This window comes from Schistocerca piceifrons, chromosome 7 (genome assembly GCF_021461385.2).
Source record: "Schistocerca piceifrons isolate TAMUIC-IGC-003096 chromosome 7, iqSchPice1.1, whole genome shotgun sequence".
Lineage (NCBI taxonomy): Eukaryota > Metazoa > Arthropoda > Insecta > Orthoptera > Acrididae > Schistocerca > Schistocerca piceifrons.
The window spans coordinates 508,380,515-508,404,920 of NC_060144.1; positions in this window are offsets into that span (position 1 = coordinate 508,380,515).

Genomic DNA, 24,406 nt, shown 5'->3' on the forward strand with positions numbered 1-24,406 from the left:
TGTGTCAGTTTAAGCACAGTCATGTATAATTTTTCTAAGGGGACGTTTCAATGGTTTAACATACGGTCCAAAACTGTTTTACACAGGAAGATCTCACTGAAGACAGAATGACACATATCGAAATAAGTGACCAAGGAATAGAAAAACAACTTAATCGCTCAACAAAGGAAAGACCACGGGACCTGACGAGATAACAATTAGCTTCTACACAGACTATGCGAAATAATTTGCTCCTCTTCTAAAAGCAATAAATCTTAAGTTTCTTGAGGAGTGAAACGTTCCTAATAATTTGAGGAAAACACAGGTCATTCCATTTTTCAAGAATGATTGTCGTACAGATGCACAAAACTATATGTGTATATCTCTGACTTCAGCCCATTGTAGAAATTTGGAACGTGTTTCATGCTCGCGTAGTATGACATTTCTGCAGACCGAAAATCTTCTCTGTAGGAAACGAAATGGGTTCCGAAAACAGAAATCGCGTGAAACCTAGCTCATTCTGTTTGTCCACGAGACACAGAAAGGAGTAGATACAGGTGCCCACTTAGATACCGTGTTCCTGGACTTGAGAAAGACATTCGATACAGTTCTACACGGCTGCCTAGTTAGCAAACTACGATGGTGTGGAAAGTATCTTCGGGCGTGCCCAAGGCGAGTGTTATAGGACCATTAGCTGTACCAGTATATATACAAATGACCTAGTAGATAACGTCGGAAGTTCCAAAACGCTTTTCTTGGATGATGACGTTGTATACAGAGAAATCGCGGCGCTAGGAAACTGTAGCGAATTACAGGAAGAGCTGCAGAGGATGGACGCTTGGTGCAGGGAGTGCCAACTGACCATTAACATAAATAAGTGTAACGCATTACGGATACATACGCAGAAAGAGCCTTCATTGTATGATTACAAAATTGCTGAACAATCACTAGAGGTAGTTACATCCATAAAATATCTAGCACTAAGCGTACGAAGCAGTTTGAAGGGGAACGACTACATAAAATTAACCACGAGTAAGGTTGATGCCAGACAGGTTAATGGAAGAATCTCAAAGAAATGTAGTCCATCGACAAACGAAGTACCTTATAAAACACTCTACCGAGCAATAATGGAATACCGTTCGTCAATATGGGATCTTCACCGGGTAGGACTGATAGAGGAAACAGAGAAGGTTCAAAGAAGAGTAGCGCATTTCGCTACAGGTTCATTCAGTAAACGCTAAAGCGTTACAGAGATGCTCAGCCAATTCCAGTGGAAGACGCTGCATGAGAGCTGTTCTGTATCTTCGTGTCCTCTTCAGAGAAACCATCAGGGAGTTCGCTGTAAATTATGTAAGGAAACCGCGAAAAAACCAAATCTACATGTTCTCACAAGTACCCCACTCATCTACAATGTGTGCCTAACAACTAAACACTACGCCACGTCGCTCGCTGCGTAACATGGAATCATGGAGTACTCTATTCCTGCGTAGACAGCACTGCTCTTACCTGAGCGGGAATCATGAAGAGTCATTTAAAGTGATCAATTTCTTTTTTTCCACTCTTTTTCTTGTACAGTCTATGCTTCCGTCCACGAGAATTGAGGTCTGGGCGTTCGTGCGTTGTTGTTGTTGTTTTTGCTGTCGTTTTTTTTGCTCATCGTTAAAGACTGGGGTTACTGCAACGACAGTACCTAGCTGGCCATCCTAGAACAGTACAAGCATTGGTCTGATGTAACTCGCCAGGTCTGCTGCCCTGCGTAACTCTCTTCAGCTCATCATAAGTACCGAACCACTACATACCGGGTGATCAAAAAGTCAGTATAAATTTGAAGCTGTCATTTACCGTCCATTAAAGTCATTAGATGATCAGAACAAATTGCAAAATGATTTAGACACGACGTTTGTAGAATGCAAGAAGTGGTAATTGACCTTAAACAATGAAAAGTCTGAGGTTATCCACAAGAGCACTAAAAGGAATCACACCACTCTACAGGCTATCGGGTGAACTTAATACCTAGGAATTACAATTATGAACAAACTAAATTGGAACGATCACACGGATAATTCTGTGGAGCCAGTAAACCAAATGGTTCAAATGGCTCTGAGCACTATGGGACTTAATTTATGAAGTCATCAGTCCCCTAGAACTAAGAACTACTTAAACCTAACTAACCTAAGGACATCACACACATCCATGCCCGAGGCAGGATTCGAATCTGCGACCGTAGCGGTCGCGCGGTTCCAGACCGTAGCGCCTAGAACCGCTCGGCCACTCCGGCCGGCCAGTAAACCAAAGATTGCGTTTTATTGGAAGCACACTTGGAAGATGCAATAGGTCTACTAAAGAGACAGCCTAACTGCGCTCGTCCGTTCTCTGCAAAGAGTACAGCAGTGCAAGTAGGATTGATGGAGGACATCGATGAAGTTCAACGAAGGGCAGCTCGTTTCGTATTACCGCCATATAGTGGCTAGGGTATCATGGATACGATACGCGGTTTAGGGTGGCATCATTAAAACAAAGGCGTTTCTCGTTGCGGCAAGATTTGTTTACGTAACTTCACTCTCCAACGTTGTCCTCCGAATGCACTAAAAATTTTGTTGAAAGCCACCTACAGAGACAAAATGGCTCTGAGCACTATGGGACTTAACATCTATGGTCATCAGTCCCCTAGAACTTAGAACTACTTAAACCTAACTAACGTAAGGACAGCACACAACACCCAGTCATCGCGAGGCAGAGAAAATCCCTGACCCCGCCGGGAATCGAACCCGGGAACCCGGGCGTGGGAAGCGAGAACGCTACCGCACGACCACGAGCAGCGGACCTACAGAGACAGAAATGGTCATTGTGATATAATAAGAGAAATCAGTTCTCGCACGGAAAGATTTAAATGTTCCTTTTTTCCGCGTGCGGTTACAGAATGGACCTGTAGGATAATACTGTAAAGTGGTTCGATGAAGCCTCTGTGGGGCACTTAAATTTGAACTGCAGAGTAGTCATGTAGATGTAGATGTGCTAGTAGTCTACTTGGGCCATAAAGCTCTTGTGTCCCTATTGTGATTAAATGCCTCTTCAATATTTCGTTGCACTATTAATGTACAGTTCAGCGTTCTTCTAGAACAACACATTTCAGAAGTGTAGGTTCTCTTTTTTACGTACAGTTCACCGTCCATACTTCACTTTCAAATAAAAAGGCTATATACTGGACAAGTAACTTCAAACAACCTTCCTAATACCTAAGCCTCTATTAAAAGTTATGATACTTAAGCGTCTTATAATGTGAAAATGTCTGTAGGCTCGTCGGTCTAACTGCTTGTGTGACATAATGCCGTCAGATTTGAATCGCTAAAAATGATGAGACTAATAATGCGGAAACAATATTTGAGCCCACAATGGATTCACCATATCTGTACATGTTTGTCGGGCAGTATTTGTTTCGAACGCGCCGTCATTGCATTAGTGTAAGCACATGCACCTAACCGCTACGAATTACCATCGTGTAAAGTTATAAATTGGGTATAGGGGGGAAATGTCTTTAGCTAGAACAGTGAGGTAGATGTCATTGTGAAGATCTTGCAGAGCACTACTAGAAGCCATGGTTAGGCAAAGAAAGTCGCAGTAATAAACGGTAAGTGAAAACCGGTATTACATTGAAACTTATCCTTTTGAAGACCAAACTAATCACTTGCCTACATGTCAGTACTTAGGTGTTATCGTCCAGGGACCACGGTGCCGTACCAAAGTGGGTAACGTGAATCGATACTACAGATACACTACTGGCCATAAAAATTGCTACACCACGAAGTTGACGTGCTACAGAAGCGAAATTTAACCGACAGGAAGACGATGCTGTGATATGCAAATGATTAGCTCGTATCGTGATATTGCTCCTCGCGTTGGTCGAGATCCAATGACTGTTAGCAGAATATGGAATCGGTGGGTTTAGGAGGGTAATACGGAACGCCGTGCTGGATCCCAACGGCCTCGTACCACTAGCAGTCGAGATGACATGCATCTTATCCGCATGGCTGTAATGGATCGTGCAGCCACGTCTCGATCCCTGAGTCAAGAGATGGGGACGTTTACAAGACAACAACCATCTGCACGAACAGTTCGACGACGTTTGCAGCAGCATGAACTACCAGTTCGGAGACAATGGCTGCGGTTACCATTGACACTGCATCACAGACAGGAGCGCCTGCGATGGTGTACTCAACGGCGAACCTGGGTGCACGATCGGCAAAACGTCATTTTTTTCGGATGAATCCAGTTCTGTTTACAGCCTCATGATTGTCGAATCAGTGTTTGATGACATCGCAGTGAACGTACATTGGAAGCGTGTATTCGTCATCGCCATGCTGGCGTATCACCGGCCGTGCTGGCGTATCACCGGGCGTGATGGTATGTGGTGCCATTGGTTACACGTCTCGGTCACCTCTTTTTCGCACTGACGGCACTTTGAACAGTGGACGTTACATTTCAAATGTGTTACGACCCGTGGCTCTACCATTCATTCCATCCCTGCGAAACCATACATTTCAGCAGGATAATGCACGACCGCATGTTGCAGGTCCTGTACGGGCCTTTCTGGACACAGAAAATGTTCGACTGCCCTGCCCTCCAGATCTCTCACCAACTGAAAAGGTCTGCTTAATGGTGGCCGAGCAACTGGCTCGTTACAATACGTCAGTCACTCGATAAACTGTGGTATAGTGTTGAAGCTGCGTGGCCAGCTGTGCCTGTACACGCCATCCAAGCTCTGTTTGACGTAATGCCCAGGCGTATCAAGGCCGTTATTACGGCCGTAGGTGGTTGTTCTGGGTACTGATTTCTCAGGATCTATGCACCCAAACCGCGTGAAAATGTAATCACGTATCAGTTCTAGTATAATATATTTGTCCAATGAATACCCGTTTATCATCTGCGTTTCTTCTTGGTGTAGCAAATTTAATGGCCAGTAGTGTATTAGCAAGGTTCAAATGGTTCAAATGGTACATAACATCTGACGTCATCAATCCTCTAGAACTTACAACTACTTAAACCTAACTAACCTAAGGACATCACACACATCCATGCCCAAGGCAGGATTCGAACCTGCGACCGTAGCGGTCGCGCGGTTCCAGGCTAAAGCGCCTAGAACCGCTCGGCCACTCCAGCTGGCTATTAGCAAGGGAACGCTGCAGTCCGCGACAATCAACGGGAGTCACTCGAGCATACCACGTCTTCCTCTCAGAATAGCAGCACCCTCACGCTGAGGTCAATATAGTGTCGAACATGTAAGAGTTCAGTCCAGTTGGAGACCTCAGCTACAGGAGTAAGCATCATCGTGTAGGACGGTGACACTTGCTAAAGTTTCTGATGAAATTTTCTTTCGTAAATGTTGAGTTTTGTACTGCAACAGAACGGTTTGTTAATAAGTGCATCAACTGATGCATCGCTTGTCAGTGACAGTTATAAATTGACAACAGTGTTTTGGCAAGGAACTGTATCAAAGTTAAGTAAATCATTTATTCATTTATGTTAGAGAAGGGACTGATATTTCATTTGTTCTAATTTTACGAGGCAATGAGGCATTCCCCGGAGCAATCAAGGAACCCACGTTTCCGACCGGATGACATCATTTTCGTCTGGTCACAACAGCTAATATATTTTCATCGGTATCGCGTTGGGTTGCATATACGCTGCAGCAAAGCCAAAAAACGGAAGCATTTTGATCGCTCCTTACACCAAATAATCAAAGATGTTGCCTCATACGACTATTAAAGATCCTCGGAACTGTAGAAGCCGGTAGTCAGAGAAAAGCTAAAAACATCTGTGCGGAGCAAATACAAGAGTACAGAAGTAGTGTCGAAAAGTAAATGAAACAAACGGCGGAAAGCTATTATATAGCTGGCTCATTAGGCATACAGCGGCCAGAGGCAGTCAATACTTATGATTTATCAATTGTGTATCCATTAAACTACTCTGTGTACCCATTGTATTTAACAGATTGATAATTAAATTAGAAATTAATACAAAACACGTATTATGTTCACATCTTGACGTTTTCAGGAAAGATCTATTGCGTCGTCACAAACAGCGCACAAAGTTTTTTTTTTTTTTTTCTTTTTCAGTGACGCTTGTCTTGCCATTGCCAATATGCATCTTTCATCCTATTTCCTTCTGTCGTCGTCGGTTGTTTTGCTGTCAAAGCAGCAAAACTCGTCTACAACTTTCAGCTTCACAGCTGCTAATCTAGATCCTTCAGCATTGTCTAACTCAACTAGAGCACATTCCGTTCTGCTCATTTTATTTTTGTTGAAGTTCTTTTGATAACTTCTTTTCAAGACTCAATCCATTCCGCTCAACTGCCCTTCTAATCATTCGTCGCCGCTAACAGAATTTCTCTGTCTCTGGGAAAAACTTTTTCTCTCTCGTTGCTGAACTTTAATTCACTTTCCAGTATAGTCTTTGCTTTTCTGCTGCGCTGCTCACTGCTATGCAAGTGTGTAATACCACAGTAAATTCAGAAGGCTATTAATGACGTGTTGCTCCCAGAGGAAGAAAATACCAATGAATTTCTTGCAGTCTAGTTCAAGGAAGCAGTGCTGCAAGGAGACAGATGGCCTTCTATTTACTTGTTGCTCCAAGAGTCAAATATTTATCGGCGCCGGATCGCTGCTAGTGGCAGGCCACTCGCATTCATGTCGCGACGGCTTAAATATTTAGGCGCGGCTCGTTAGCCGTGTTTGCTCAGCAGGAGGGCATCAAAACAAACCGCGTGGCCAGGAAGAGAGAGAAAGTGTCCGCACCCGTGAGAGCGGACATACTGTCCCCTGGCTGCAGGCAACACGCGAAACACCGCAGCCGCCAAGGCATCCGCTGCTGTTAACGGCGCACGCGCTGCTTGCTTGCGACAAAACTAGAGAGTTGCGCCCTACCAAAACTAAGGTTCGATATCTGTTTTGTAAATAAGAACGCCTTCTCTTCCTGCACTGTCTTTTACTTTCCCAGATGCGTTTCACATTTTTTCACTTTAAGGCGTCATCAGTGTGCTTTATAACCACACAGTTATGATACACTTTTGTTTTGGTATGCGTTATTCGTAGATTATAAAACAGTTCACCGCTTGCTTTTCGTAATCCACGATACATATCAAAACAAAAGTGTATGATAATTGTATCACGATAGATCAAACTGATGATGCGTTAAACTAAAAACAAAAAAAAGGAAAACAAAACACAGTGCAGCAAGAGAATGCGTTGTCATTTACAAAACAAATATATCTGTGCTTGCTGCGGAGAATGGCTACCCAAAGATATTCGTTACAGTTCTATACTTTTAGTACCGTAAATAAACTATGTAAATGGTAGGATTAGCAGTAGTGTTGATAGCACTGGTAGGGCAAGAAACATAAATGAATGTGTGAGAGAGAAACTGGGAGCCGACGACTTATGTTTGTAAATTACAATCGTTCAAAAAACGGCACATTTTGCGTGCTGCACACTGGTTTTATATTATTTGTCTTGTGCATCCAGATGCGTTTCACCTTATTTACAAGGGGGCTTTATGTCGGGTGGCAGAATCGTTGAAAGTTTCCAGTTTTCCTATCTGTCACTGTTTTCCACAGATAGCACTTTAACTGTTTAAAACAGTGTTTAAAAGGAAAACAGCAAACAGTCAATCAGTTTGCCACCTGATAGAAAGATGTTTGTCTTAAAAATAATGAATTAGACTCTGATGTAACGCCCATTGAAGATATCTTGTAACCAAACAGAAACGCTGTTGGGGATACAAGATAAATAAAAAAAAGCTTAAAGTGAGGAATGCTAAAGGTATTTATCTGCGAAAACGGCCACCACAAGAAACGTAACTTATGTTTGTTTTTTGTTCGTTTGTTTTGCATGTAATTAGAACCGCACGTCGTTCACTGTTAGTCCATTGTGTATTTTACATCCTTACAAAAATATAAATCGCAGTTTATAAGTAAAAAAGATTAGTTGATCGCGTAACTTGTGCACTTATACGTAACCAAAGCTATTACTTTCTATGGAAGTATACTTTTCCTGACCAAACATAAAAAAATCTGTATAATTATTGTTGTCATTTTCACTCAACAGAAAGATCTTAAACACGATGAAAGGAAAGAGTTTCCTAGTACTACTGATAAGTGCAAAAGTTGTTTATGAATAACAAAAAAATTGTTCAAATGGCTCTGAGCACTATGGGACTTAACTGCTGAGGTCATCAGTCCCCTAGAACGTAGAACTACTTAAACCTAACTAACCTAAGAACATCACACACATCCATGCCCGAGGCAGGAATCGAACCTGCGACCGAAGCGGTCGCGCGGTTCCAGACTGTAGCACCTAGAAGCGCTCGGCCACACCGACCGGCTGTGAATAACAGAATCATATTTTGTATAACCTCTACGAAGGCGTAGAATTGACAATTAATTTGTTTTTGTTTTGTGTTGTTTTTCAATTTACCTATTTCTGAGGAAATAGCGTTTTCTAGTGCTATAAGATAATTCTGTATCTCCTTTATTTTTAACTACATCATCCCTCTGTTTAACATTGAAAATCAACATTTTTCAAATAAAACCTGAGTTAAATATTCACAATTTCAGTTTTGCTGTAAATACTGTTTATTTTAAGTAGTGGTCAGGAGGATAATTATGTAGAACAAAAATATTCTGTAGGTTACACGACCTTTCATATATCCCCACTCAGTTTCTAGATGGTTCACCGCCTCTGGTTTCTAGGGGAAATCTAGTAATACACATCGGTTACGCAAACAAAGCGATCGTAATGAGGTAACGCCCGATAGGATTGAAACACACTTAATGCACATGTAGCGTGCTTACGATCTTAACTGAGGGTACTAGGAAAACTATAACAGTCTCCGATAGATTTACAGCTCCATGCTTCATATATACACTTGCATCTATACTCCGTCACTACACAGTGCATGGTGAACAATATCTAGTATCCTTATTAACCACTCTTAATTCCACTGATTCAGATATTGAAAAAAAAAACCTCAGAAATTTACTTTGCGTAATATTGACCGTGAATTCTGATTACGTAAATTCGAAAGAATCCATTTTACTTCCAAGGTTAACTGAAATAACCACGTCAGAGATTGGTAACAAACTACAAAAGAACATAAAACACAAAAAATCCCGAAATAATTTGGTAAACGATGATGAAATAGGCTATTATTTGTATTAATTATAAATACACAACAAAATAAACTCGCACATTGTAGTGAGTATGTCGTAATATGACGTCCTAGTGAATGTAAACATCGTTTACGTAGCTGTCAACTGAGAAGTTCAAAGTTTCGGCCGACAGCGTACCTTGCCCCAAAAGCGAATGAGCAACCTTGCTCGGAATCTAATGCCAGACACCACAATTTTAACGCTGACTGCCACGCACTACAACAAAATAAATACGTAAATTTCCATAATAAACGCACTACACACATACAGGGTGGAGAAAAATTGTGTTACGAAATTTTAACCCTGGATATCTGATGCCAGGAGGAACCAAACTTACTAATGTTGTATAGGTCGACAACGCACAATTTTTAAACTGCGGAATCTTGGCGCCACGCCCTCCGATTGGCCTCAGGACTTGCCTATTGCTGGATGCTCTGGACAACGCATGACCGCGAATGATTTGCCTGACGGAGATCGCGAGGTATCCAAGGCGGCCAGCACGCTCGGATGGTAACGCGCCAGCCTTGCACTCTGGGGCCTGCGGGCGAATCCGCCGGTGTCCCAACACATCCATTGTAGTTTCATGATAAGACGTACCGGAAACAAACCCGTCAACAGCTGTCTGTTCGCGTACAGAAAGTCCTTCACAAATTGCGACGGCCCTGAAAAGGGTCTTTCTTGTAACTAGGACATTGTTTATTTAAAGCAGGTGCTCTAACTGGCGACCCTCTGACGCGAAACAAGCTTGGTAACGTTGAAAGGTGTTTTGAGAACTCTTTCAAAGATTCCTGGCGTTTCCGTGATGTAATTGGCTGCTTGTTGAATGCGATCCATTAATTTTTCTTCGCTTCTAGGTGGTTCGTGTCCGGGTGGGTGAACTAGAATCTTGAAGAATCCCCACAGGAGAAATTTCGCTGGCGTGAGACCTGGTGATCGCGGGGGCCATGTCCTACGAGGACCTCTGTCAATTATCCGGCCGTCGAAGAGTTCATTCAGATATCCGCGCACAGCACGACTGTTATGTGCGTGCGCCCCATCATGTTGCAACCACAAGCGTAGCCGCATGTACACTGCAGCATCTTCCAGCAGACCGGGTACAGTTTCTTTCAAAAAGTGAAGGTAATTTTGTCCGGTAAGTCGAGGAGGTAGACGGACCGGCCCAATCAGATGGTCACCCACAATGCCTGCCCAAATGTTGAGCGAAAATCGTTCCCGGTGTCCGTGGACGTACGTGACGTAAGGATTTACCCTTGCCCAGTTATGAACGTTTCGAATTTTGTAAAAGGCCATCCCGACGGAAGGTGCACTCGTCGGTGAACAACACAATGGCAGGGAAATCGGAACTTCGTGCAACACGTCACAGAAACCACCGGAAAAAACCGTAGCCTGCGTTCATAGTCCGCCGCAGGATTTAGGTCTTTGACAGGGTGGAAACTAAATCAATGCTGGCCGTCAAAACCTCCCAGACTAACCGATGAGTGACCACAATGTCGTGTCCAACCGCTCGAGTACTTGACGTAGGTGCTTCCTCGAAGCGCTCGAGAACAGTCTCTCCAAAGGCAGCATTCTGTCGTGTTCGAGGTCTTCCAGCATCACAGTGTTATCCCACTAACGAGCCTATTTCGCCATGTCGCCGGTGAATTGTTGTAAACGTTTCCGGGAGTGGGTGGCGTCTTGCTGGGTAACGTTCTTCATACAACCGTCGAGCTTCATGCACATTACCGTTGGCTAGTCCATAAACAAAAACCATATCTCGTTGTTCTTCAAACGAATACTGTGCCGCCATGCTTACTGTATGACTAAATCGCCGGTGACGTGTGTTTTCTCATAAGCGAAGCTAAGTTGTGAAAGCCTATAACGTGAGGCGGAGACAAACAGAAAGACCTGTTCGACACATGTGAGTATCACGTTGGGGCAGTGGGGGCGAGGGACGTCTGTATGTGTGAACCGATAACCGTAGCCCTGCCCGTCAAGCGACGAACGGCAACAGGGCAATCCCACGGCCAATCAGAGCGCGTGGCGCCAAGTTTCCGTGGTTTAAACATGGTGCGTTATTGCGTTATCGACCTACACAACATTAGTAATTTTGGTTCCTACTAGCACCAGCTATCCAGGGTTAAAATTTCGTGTCACAATATTGGTTGGTTGGTTGGTTTGGGGAAGGAGACCAGACAGCGTGGTCATCGGTCTCATCGGATTAGGGAAGGATTGGGAAGGAAGTCGGCCGTGCCCTTTCAGAGGAACCATCCCGGCATTTGCCTGGAGTGATTTAGGGAAATCACGGAAAACCTAAATCAGGATGGCCGAACGCGGGATTGAACCGTCGTCCTCCCAAATGCGAGTCCAGTGTCTAACCACTGCGCCACCCCGCTCGGTGCCACAATATTTCTCCACCCTGTACATTGCAACACACCCCTCAACAAGACATGGGCCATGGGTGTTTGTGTTGTCCTTAGCGTAAGTTAGTTTAAGTTAGATCAAGTAGTGTGTAAGCCTAGAGACCGATGACCTCAGCAGTTTGGTCCCATAGAATTTACGACAAATTTCCAATTTCCACAAGACACGTAAAGCACATCCAAAAACTGTTACAATACGACAAAGGAAAATAATGGAGATAGCAAATGGTAATGATCACTGTTAATGATGGGATCAACAGTGTCAACACACACTGCAAACACGATTGACTGAAGTTACATTATTTTTTGAGGAAACTAAATACTAGGCAAAGTATGTCACAAAAGAGAAAAGAATTTTTATAAAGAAAGAGCGCTATGCACTGCGGCTTATCTTTGCATGATGTGTGTGTTGTGACGTAGATGGCCGCTGTTGATGCTAGCTGCGTAGTTATTGTAGCTTCATCAGTTGTGAAATTGCAGCGGGTACATCCTCTAGCTTAAAGCATGATTCTCCAGGCAATAATGTTATCCTTCGTCGCGTTCCTCTTGTCACGTGGATGTCGAGCGTGATTTTTACTGTATAAATCCAGTTTCGTATATGCACGACAATATCGTCTCTTAAACACTCCATTTCGTTATCAGCGTCCAGTGCACAGTCTTAAAACAGTAAAAAATTCACTTTGCCTCACCGATCGCGAACATACAGTCCATCCGCTTTTAGGAATCAAGTTCGCGGATTCACGGTTCCGACGTAACAAACAGTTTGAAAGTCTTCAGCAAGGCAGTTGATGTCTTAACGCACGTGGCATTTCATTAAGTTGCAAACAAGATAAGTATTTTACAGTACTTTAATTCTTGCAGTTATATGTGTTTTAAAGTACTTCAGTTCTTGCAACTCAGTTATGTGCAAACTGTTCGTTTCTAGCAACGGCAATCACTGTCTATTCGTGTGTGATGTCGCTGCTGTTTATAGTACTCAACGAAACTCGGCATATTCACAGTTTCAAATTTTGTTTCATAACGTCAACGTCGAAATTTAGTTCATACTTTAACCGAAAAATGAAAACGTCACCATAAATTTTAGTGTGTTTTTGTCTAGCACTATTACACAAGACAAAAGAGCGTAAGCGACGCCACTGCAGACCCATTATCTGTTACAGCTCCACAGTAACCATCGATATTTCTCTCGCATCACAATTCACAAAACGGCACTGAAATATTACATTTAGTTTCACGCAAAGGATTACACAAAACTATTATAAAAAGGTCAAATATACAATGCAATCTTGCATAGTGAATTAATAAAGGATTCGTGTAGCCATATAAATAAAACAAAAAGTAGTCCAATTGCTTACTGTAGAATAAACAAAACAGTATCCTATACCATCGAAAATTTATGTACAGAGTGAAAGGAAACAAAAACAAAGACAGAAGAAAAAGTTATCTATCCGTAATTAACAATAACCTCGCAACATGTAGATTCGGATGAGAAGGGTGTTGACTAAAATTTCATGGAAAGCTCTACCAGCAACGAAAAATGTTTTTATTTTCATGACTACAACTCGTTTATCATATCCGTCAACTCCCTCCGCTATTTCGAGGTTACGCGAAAACAGCTGTCCTTCACTGAACTTTTTCGATGTCCTTCGTCAATCGTATCTGTGAAGGATCCTATACTGCACAGCAGTACTCTAGAGGAGAACGGACAAGCTTAATGCAGGGAGTTTCTTTAGTGGGTTTGCTCGGCCTTCTTAGCCATCTACCAGTAAAACGGAGTATTTGGTTCACCTTCCCTGCAGTGTTTTCTATGTGAAGGATCCCGTTTAAGTTGTTTGTAACTGTAGCACCTAGGTATTTAGCTGAATTCATAATTTTTAAATTAATGTGCTTTATCATGTAACTGAAATTTAACTTTCTTTTAGTATTCATGTGTAGGACTTCAGACTTTCTATTGTTCAGGATCAGTTGCCACTTTTCGCAATAACAAGGTGTCTTGTCTAAATTGTTTTGTGATTCGTTCTGATCTTCTGTTGACACTGTGGGACAGGTAAAGGACAGCATCATCCGCAAACAAATTGCCTCCTATATCTTTTATGTAAATGAAGAATAGTGAAGGCCCTATAACACTTGCTTGGGAAAACTCAAATATAATTTCGGTTTCACTAGGTGACGTAACCGTTCTGACAGGAAATCTTGTATCCAGTCGCAAAGGTGAGGCGATATTTTACAGGTTGATTAAAAACAGCCTTTGAGGAGCAGTAGCAAAAACTTTCTTACAATGTGCAATTACAGAACCAATTTGAGATCCTATATCGACAGCATTCATTACTTCAGGTAATAACAATCCAGTTGTGTTACACACGAACAATATTTTCTCACTCATTATTGGTTATGTTCTTCGAGGTTTTTTACAATCTTTCGTGAAAGTAAACTGGAATACCCTCTTAGAAACTTTAGAGTTACCGAGGATAAAAATCAGGGAACAAAAGGTCGTTGCAACTTTTACAGAAACCGGCCTGCAGTTGTAAGAGTAGAAGAACATGAGAAAGAGGCAGTTGTGTGAATGAGACAAGGTTGTATCCTTCTACTATGTTATTCAATCTGTACGCTGAGCAAGCAGCAAACGAAGACAATGAGAAACTTTAATGGAATTACGGTTCAGGAAGAAGGAAAAATGACGGCCAAAAGTTTTGTAGGGTAAGATGGACGAAATGAATTGTATCTTGAAAAGAGGTTATAAGACGAATTTCAATGAAAGTAAGGTGAGAATACGAAAGTGTAAGCGAGTTAAGTCTGGTAACGCCTTTTTCAGGAAACTAAATTAGGAAATGAAATAGTGAAAGTAGTGAAGAATATTGTTATTTGGGCAGAAAATAACTGAGGATGGCAAAAGTAAAGAAGATATCAAATCAAATGTAGACGGGTAATAGTCTGAAAAGCGTTCTAGAAAAAGATGAAAGCGACAACAAATAGCACAGATTTGTGAGGTGAGGCAGTCTTTTCTGGCGGTAATTGTCCGATGTGTAGCCTTATAGTGAAGTGAAATGTGGACATTTAACAACATGGAAAAATCGGTTATTCGAACCTGTGGAGTGTGATGTTACAGACGAATGCTAAAGATTAGGCCGAGAAGCGAATGAAGAGATTATAGGGAAAAAGAGAGTCATTTCACAACTACACTACAATAAGGGATGAGACAATAGGACTCGCTCTGAGGTATAAAGAAATAGTTAATTTGGTAACAGAAGTAAGAATCACAGAGACAGCCCAATACTTGAATATAGTAAGCAAGGTGAAACGGCGTTGCAAATCAGTCTGGGGATCACTACAGCACCATTACACTACTGTGTGCGCCCTACTCAAGAAACATGGCCAGGGCAGTAGAAGTGTTTAAAGTCGCCAATTTGGCGCTGTTGTAGATTCAATGCTCTCCTAAAAAAAGGTCCACCTGAGGCACTCTTACAAGTGGTAGACAATACTCTCGCCTAAAAAACCTCAGGTAAGTTACCATCCGCTCTATTTACTCAACAATCCATCCAAACCACTCATTCCACCACTAAAGAAACGACGGATTTTGTCGCAACCTACTCCAAAATATACGTTCTTCCGAAAGACTTCGTATCTTTCAACGGATAACGCTGCCTGTGTGGTACACATACAGCGTGTTTGGAGCTTGGGACGAAGTGGTTGGGAAGAATTTCAAAAGAGAGGAAAACAGAATAAGATCGATTACAATTAGTTAGTCATTTGTATTCTTGTATTACACATTATTTGTGTAGCGTGATCACCTACTAAGTTTGCCTGTTTTAAATTTCGTATCAATTAGTTGAATGAATTCAGCAATATTAAATATATCAATCTTTTTTTAGAGTTCTGTGCCTCAGTCGAAAAAAAGGAACCCTTTTAGCATCACATTGTTGTCCGTCTGCCTGTCCGTCTATCTGTCAAACTTTTCGAAGTTATTTTTCTGAGGAACGTGTAGACTATCAAGTTGAAGTTTATGAGACATATGAAGGACTGCGCTCCCTTGGCGATGTAAGAAAACGAAGCTTCTACGTTCATCCAATCCAACGACACGGCTGTTTACGTCGCATATTTTGTTAGTTGCAAACTTGCTCATCAAAACCTATAGGGTACTTCTCGTTGATCTGGAATCAAGAAATTTGTCGAAACGTAAGGTTTCACATTACAACTACAGAAAAAATCGGAAAAGTGTTAATTTGTAATTATACCACACAAAAAAATTCTGCCGTTTGTTATCAGACTGTCTGTTCGTCCGTCTCAAAAACTGTTTATTTTTCTCCGACCCTTAATCTAACTTTGTTATTTACCCTACAGACTTATTTTTTTCAATTTACCATCATTTTTGCATTTAGTTTATTGTACTTTGGATTTTTATTCACTGACTCTTTGTGACTGTAGCGTCTCGGGTTAGGCTCTTTATTACTCATTTGCAAACGGATACGTGTTATGAATTTGATTTCGGACTTGTCATTAAATACTAGGATGCATTATGTCGTAATTAAGCCACAATTACTGCTTCATCCTTAAAGCCGGCATAAAACCACAAATCACGACGTGTCATACTATTATATCCCAGGCTGTGTAATCAATTTCATATCCTCTTTTTTGTCACCGTTTCGTTGTAATTAACGGTCTCTAAGCGCTCTTGTATCTTCAAATGGATCATCAGATCATATTTTTTTCAAAAATGAATCTATGGGCTCTGAGCAGTCAATCGATAGTTTATTTATGATTCATGTTGCACCTTTGAAGTTGAATACATTTCAAGAGCGTAATGGAAGCTCCACTAACATGCACGTTACAAACGATTGCCAACACAGTAGTGGTTGAATAATGATCCAATTTCATGCTGCGTGAATGTCAAATCTGATTTGTGGAAGGCTACCTTCTAAGACAAGGAATCATTTGTTAATAGTGTAATTAATTTCTTATTTTGTGTCCTCTGTTACATTATCACGCACAATCTGGAATGTAGTTCCAGTTATGAGAGTAGGCTTGTCAACAATGAATGTAAGTTTATTGAGCAGAGAGTGCTTTTCTTTGCACATATGACAGAATGCTGTGCTGAAGTTCACTATTCGATAAATAAGACCGAGAAGCTTCCAGAAATCTGAAATGTAGAGTCATAAATAGTTACAGGTGAAGGGAATCGAACTGATGACCTGCAACTTAGCCAACCCGCGAGTCGCGAGTGTATAAGTTGCACCGCAGCACACTACGCAGAAATATATTTATTCTGTCTTAAGCTATTTTATGTGTCGAATACAGTTATATATTGCGTTTCTCGTGTGCTGAAGAAGTTGAGCCATTTTGGGCTCGAAGTATCTATGATGTACGATGTGATCTTGAGAATAATTGTGAAAGAGATAATAGACAGAATTTTTTTTTTTTTACTGAAGACATGAAAGAGGACAAATTTGTAGCTCATTACGTATATCTGAAACTTATTTGCTATGAAACTTTGGGACTGGAACAAACAAACAGAAATTTACGTGGCTTGTTGCAGTCATATGTCGCCAGAATACACCATGAACTGGAAGATTCGGAGAAATAAGGAAGAGTATCAAGACAGGAAGCGGAATAGAAAAGGCGTGAGAGAGTTAACAGGACAGTTATGTGGTAGCTTTGCTGAAATTGAAATAGTGGTCGAATATCACGGAAAAGAGAAAATAGTAAAATCATGTTTTCTTGAATTGTTAAGACTGAAATCGAGTGGAAGATTTTTCGTAGAATTCTTCGACTGTGATCTTTAAATCAAAACCTCGTTAGACTCATGCCTGTTGTGGCTTTCTTTTTGCAGGAACTCAATTTTACTTATAGATGTCCATGTGCGATTCGACTAAATGATTTTCAGGGCCAAAGAAACATAATTTGCTCGTTCGAGCCGGCCGGTGTGGCCGTGCGGTTCTAAGCGCGTCAGTTTGGAACCGCGTGACCGCTACGGTCGCAGGTTCGAATCCTGCCTCGGGCATGGATGTGTGTGATGTCCTTAGGTTAGTTAGGTTTAAGTAGTTCTAAGTTCTAGGGGACTGATGACCTCAGTAGTTAAGTCCCATAGTGCTCAGAGCCATTTGAACCATTTTGCTCGTTCGATTTTTGCGAAATACATGTTGATTACATGAGGAAGAAGTTAATTAGTGCGACGTTTCTGTTGTGTTTCACATTTCAATGAACGTAACCTGTGTTCTCCTTTTCGCACTAGATACATTCTCAACCAAAACAACGTGGCATTCTATAATAACTAGTATAACAGTTATATCTGTACATACCTCTTCCGCTTGTTGACAAGGAAAGCCCCATTTCTAGTCTTCTCCAATCTTCCATGACTAATCTATGAAAATTAAGGAAATTCACTTCATGGTTCATCGTTCGGCATTGATAGGGAACCGTGGTTAATCTAATTTTAAACTGCGGCTCCCATCTTCTTCATGTAGACCCTGGGTACAGACCGCTGCGAAATGCGTGAGGAAAGAGAGAGACAAGATATTCTGCCACACTTTTTACTTTTTATTGTCAGACGATCTCCATCTAGAATTTTCGACTAAATCAGTACAAGGAGACTGGCGACGAACGCGATAGAGCGATCACTTCGCATCTCCCGTGAAACTGCATCGTCTGTTGTCATTAGGAATGGAAGCTATGCTGAGGTTGTGTAAGGTAGGTTCCACTCAACAAGAAGGGATTTTATCATAAATCATTTTTCCTATTATTTAGTTTTTTAAACATTTCCGACAGCTCCGTAATTATCTCCTCTTTATGTCTCTTTCTTTCCCTGCCCTTGCCTCTTTATCCCTCTCAAAATATTTGTATAGATTCTACGTTTAATCCTTTTTTCTCCGTTCATATCTATTGGTTCATAACTCTTTAGGAGTTTTATTCTCCCTCATTAGCAACTGAATCCACTGAATCCAGGTGTTAGGGAGTCGTCCGTTTCGTCTTTTTCTGTTTGATATCCAGTCCGTTAAACACTTTGGAAATTCTGGCATCCTTTTGAGACGTCCACACAATTGTAATTGTTTCCGCCGGCCGAAGTGGCCGTGCGGTTAAAGGCGCTGCAGTCTGGAACCGCAAGACCGCTACAGTTGCAGGTTCGAATCCTGCCTCGGGCATGGATGTTTGTGATGTCCTTAGGTTAGTTAGGTTTAACTAGTTCTAAGTTCTAGGGGACTAATGACCTCAGCAGTTGAGTCCCATAGTGCTCAGAGCCATTTGAACCATTTGTAATTGTTTCCGTGGCACAAAATCAGTAATCTAATTTTAGACATTCATTCTGTCACTGATCACTTCGTATCTTCTATTTCCATTTATTAGTCCCATTGTTCAACGTTTCCAGAAATCTGCCTTTGCTTCTAGAAGTTTTTAATTTAGTTACCTATTCACTGTCCAAACTTCAGAACCATATGTCGTAAGAATAGCTGTTGCTGCCTCTCAGTTTGAATATTTGGTTACCAAAGGCTAAACGAAAAAACATTGAACAAAAATTCAGATTGATAATTGGTGCTATGGCCGAGTTTCCCATTCATCGAAAAAATTCACTTTTTAAAAAATCCTATAATGTTGCATTATGGCGGATATTATAGGAGACCTAAAAGGTTATGAAAGGAACTATTTTAACTGTTCACTGAGAATTGCGATAATACATATTTAATAGGCAAAATGTTGTACACGTGTTAAGCAATACGATGCTGATGAGTTCCTTGAATAACGGAGATCAATCGATACACTTGCACTCTGTCATTTGCCATACAAAAACGATCTTACAGAGTACCGAAGAAGATGCCTTAGGAGATTCAGGACTTCTTAGGAGTTAGAAATCGGCACGTTGCTAGTGCGAAAACGAGATGGACAGATGTAAAGGTAATTTTGGAAATACGCGTATTATAGTTCCGTTCCTCTTTATAGTGTAGTAGCTGAGTGCCCAGAGTTGGCTGGGTAAGTATTTATTCTCACTTTCTATTAGTCCATCTCCTCCTTCCCCCTCTCTCTGCTCAACTCCTTCCACATCCCCTCTCTCCACCCACTCCACTTCCACACTCTGTCGATCTGCTCCTGCCCCTCTCCTTGTACATTACCCCCTTGCCCTCTGCCAGTCAATCTGTTCCTACCCCTGTTTCTGTCCATCTGCTACTTCTTCTTCTATCTCTTTCCTCCTCTTCCTTCTCTATTTCCACCTCCCCCTTCTCCATCTCTTTGTCCATATACTCCTCCACCTGTCTTTGTCCATCTTCTACCGCAACCTTACTGCGTCCATTGCCTTCTCACACTCTGTCCACTCATCTCCTCCTCCCCCTGATTCTGTCCATCTTCTCCTCTTTCCTTTACCTGTCCATCTCCTCCTCCCCCCCCCTCTCTCTCTCTCTCTCTCTCTCTCTCTCTCTATCTCTCCGTGTGTGTGTGTGTGTGTGTGTGTGTGTGTGTGTGTGTGTGTGTGTGTGTTTCTCTCTGTCCCTTTCCCCAACTCCTCCCTCTGCCTGTCTCTTCCTCCCCTCTGTCTGTCTCCATCTACTCTCCTTCCCCTTACTGTCTGTCATTCTCTGCCTCCCCCCCTCCCCCTTTCTCTCTCCACGTTACAATTCTAACCCCAATAGGAGTGTGGTGGCTCTTACTCCCACAGTATGTCTTTCCAGACTGTTACTAATGTGTGTACCAACTATGGATGAAATCGTTCCATGTGTCGAGGATGAACTTTTACCTGTGTCTTCGCCCATGTAATACATTTCACATATATTTAACATATTTTACATGTATTTGTACTTTTTTTTCATCTGTACATCAAGCGAATTGCACTTTGCAGTTACAATTTCACGCAGCTTAATGTTTATGATGTCTTATCCCCTGAACTGTTTGCTGCGCAGTGATATAATTATACATGTACATCCAGTGGTATGGTCTGCGAAATGTGTTGTGAATATACTTACTACTGAAGAAGTAACAAATTAAAAACTCTTGCATGATGCCGCACATTTTCACGCATCTCAGTATTTATGACGTCGTCTCCTGAACGAAGTCTTGGACAACGATATAATTTTTCTGGTGGATTCAGTGCTATACGTGAATACTGACGGCAATATGCGTCGCGAGTATAGTAAGTAATGAAGAAGGAAATAAATTAAAATGTCGTGGTTCATGTGACAGTTTTTGTGCGCGAACTGGGAAGATGTAGCAAGCGATACACATTTTTTTTCCTTTCATTCTGCGAGAAGAGGTTTCGTAAAGGTTTGAAATTATGTGTACAGTTGGTTGCAAGTCTCTAAGTGCTCTCATTCACAAATACTGTAGGAGTAAAGTAAGGGTATTCGCTCGTCGTGGGCTAAGCTGCTCTTTCAGCAGTGCCCTCTCCCCCCCCCCCCCCCCCGCCCCGTTTCCATTTCCCCCGTTTCCGTTTGATAGGTAGCTGGGTTTGTCCCCACAGCGACGATTTAGAGGCAGTAAGTGATATGTGTAGCAAGTCTGGTTGAAATTTGTCCAGTAGTTTAGGACGACATGTGAGACATACGTACATATGTACATCCATTTTTATAATACAACGTTGGTCGTTCCGTGAAGCCTTTCGTGCATGAAGCTGTCGCATATAGGAAGTTTGTAAAGCCAGATGATTGTACTGATATGCAGAATGACCTGCAGAGAGTCTACGTTTGGTTCAGGGGTGGCTGTTGACCCTACTAAGCATTATTTGCTTATTTGTGGTTATGAAACTTATTGACTGTAAAGGCGTCTCAAGCAAGACTGCAGTGTCTCAGTTCCAGTCTCTCACATAACCGCAGTGCGCCACTCTTTCTTGACGATGCTATTGCCCTGTTTCGTGAGGAACAACAAATTCTGTCACTTCGCTCCCTGGTGGGTAGCCACGTGTATAAGTGGGGCGTGGGCATTTTGTTGGCACAGGGCATCGGGAATGCTTCTAACTCTGACGACAACCTTGTAACCGGAAGTGCAGGATACCACGAACCTCTCGACGATAAAAGGCGAAGGGGGTCACACGGTAAAATTTTGTTAAACTACCTCTGCAGATTAATGACTGTCACACCACCCAGCTAACGACCTGTTCTCTTTTTCAGCTTCATGCTAGCACGAAGTTTACATTCGTGGCCATGCGCTACGGAGGTAGTCAACAGATTTATGAACTTGTAGGTTTTGTGCCTCCTGATAAGAGCAGTTTCGCTGAAACGCTTCGTGTGTTTGTCAGAAAAAAATTCAAACTGAAGTGTTTTGTTTTATTGCTTTTTGAGTACAATGGGTGGTGGAACTCATTAACTTGCCGAGGTTGCTGAAGCACGCCTGTGCGGTTGCGCTCCACTCGGAAAAAACCGGCTCGAACGCTGCTTGTGGAAATCCTACACTGCACGTATTTGACCGTCAAAGGAAGGAGACATGATACCTTAAATTTTCTCACCACCAGTCTTTGCGCGAATGTCCTGGATTAAATTCCAAATCCCTCCGCAATGTCCCATGAAGTGAGGGCATATGACACTGTTGACGGTGATCCGTCTATATCTATAAGATGGGGACGTTGGTTAAGCTCGGCCAGAGAGACAGAGAGAGAAACGGAGAGACGACACCTTTCGCTTGCTTGACCAGAATTTATTTATTTCTCGAATTACATTATTACGCATCGCATTAATGAAGATACGCTGAGGTGACCAGAGTCATGGGACACCTCCTCATATCGTATCGGACCTCCTTTTTCCCGGCGTAGTGGATTCAACAAGTAGTTCGACGTCTCCTGCAGAAATACTGAGCCATGCCTCTACAGCCGTTCACAACTGCGAAGGTGTTGTCGGTGCAGGATTTTATGCACGATGTGATCTCTCGATTATGTCCCATAAATGTTCGATAAGATTCATGTCGGGCGATCTGGGTGACCAAACCCTTCGCTCGAATTGTCCAGAATGTTTTGGAACCATTGGCGAACAATTCTGCCCCGATGTTTTGAGACCAGGGGCGAACAATTCTGGCTCGGTGACATGTTTGCCAACTTTGAAGTCCATGAATCGCTGAAAATTGTCTCCATGTAGTCCACCATATCAATTTCCAGTCAACTGTCAGTTCAGTTGGACCAGAGGATCCAGGCCATCCCACGTAAACACCGCCTACAGTATTATGGAGCCACCACCAGTTTCTGCAGAGCCTTATTTATAACTTGGGTCCATGTCTTCGTGTAGTCTGCGCCACACTAGAACACTGCCATCTTCTCTTAGCAACATAAATCGGGAGTGATCCGATAAGGCCACGGTTTTCCATTCCTCTAGGGTTCAACTGATATAGTTACGGTCTCAGGAGAGTTGCTGCAAACGATGTCGTGCTGTTAGCAAAGGTCCTCGCGTCGGTAGTCTGCAGCCCTAGCCCATTAACGTCGTATTTCGCTTCACTGTCCTAACGGATACGTTCATCGTACGTCCCAAATTGGTTTCTGCGGTAATTTGACGCAGTGTTGCTTGTCTGTTAGCACTGACAACTCGGTGCAAACGCCGCTGCTCTCGGTCGTTATGTGTAGGGCATCGGCCTCTGCGTTGTCCGTGGGAAGAGATAATGCCTGAAATTTGGTATTCTCGGCACACTTTCGACACTGTGGATCTCGGAGTGATTTCGGAACTCCCAGGCGTCCAGCTCCAAGTAACATTCCGCTTTCAAAGTCGGCCAATTCCAGTTGTGTGGCCATAATCACGTTGGAAACCTTTTTACGTGAATCACCTGAGTAGAAATGACAGTTCTGCTAATGTGCTACCCTCTTGTACCTCATGTACGTGATACTACCGTCATCTGCGTATGTGAATATCGTTATCCTATGACCTTTGTCGTCTCAGTGTACATAATAAAGATTGCACGGAACCCTCATATTCCCTAGTCGCAATTATCCGATTTTTCGGAAATACACCGGAATTTTTCTAGATCCGCTGTTACAGTATCTTCCCAGGCTTTCCGCCAGTATTGCACAATATCAAAGATATTAGTTGCTAATCTTATAGCTTCCGCAAATGATGATTTGATAGAGCGATTTCGTTAAATAGTAAAGAATGGATCAAAAGAAAAGTTGTTGATTTTTTTAAAATTCTCTAAGAAGTGCTTGTTGTCTTCGCAGTTGTCGTTGAGGTATATAACTTATGAACGGTAGCAAGAAGCTGGCCGTACTCTTAATCACGCCTAAAACCATACACATCGTGTGCTTTAGTTCGATGTGTCTTTCTTGTTGTGGAGACTGTTGAGCGAAATGGGTCAGCAGTAGTCTCATACTGAATAAACGAGAGCTAATGTTGTTCGTAACGTAGGAGGCGAAGAGCCCCATTGGTGCCCCATAGCTTCTACATTATGTTATTCCTCGTACGGTGGTTTTTTCAGGTGTAACTTACAGCCAAACTTTCTGTCCAAACAACTCCTATATGTTTTGAGATTTTATTCTGACTTAAACTGACATCGTTGAGAGGAATTCTGAGATAAATGTATGCTAGTCTGTTGTTCAGGTGAAATCATCAAACCTCCGTCATAGCTGAACTGAGCTGCAGCCACCGTTTATGGAAATAGTTACCCACTGCCACTAAATCCTTTGTTAGAGCTCCGTCTGTTCTCTTGATTTCCTTGTGTTTGACCAGTATCTCAGCACCTGTAGAAAACAATGATGAATCTGAGGACGAGTGTGTAGATTACAGGCGACATCAGCGAAGTAAGAATACTTTTGCTGTTCTGAAATTCCTTTGGAAGGAACGTGCTATGGCAAGATGGTGCTCCGAGTAGAATAGGAAAACGGTATGTCACGGAAGTTTGAAACGTACTTTGGCGTCCCCAAAAGCGAAACAGGTCGAACAATGCA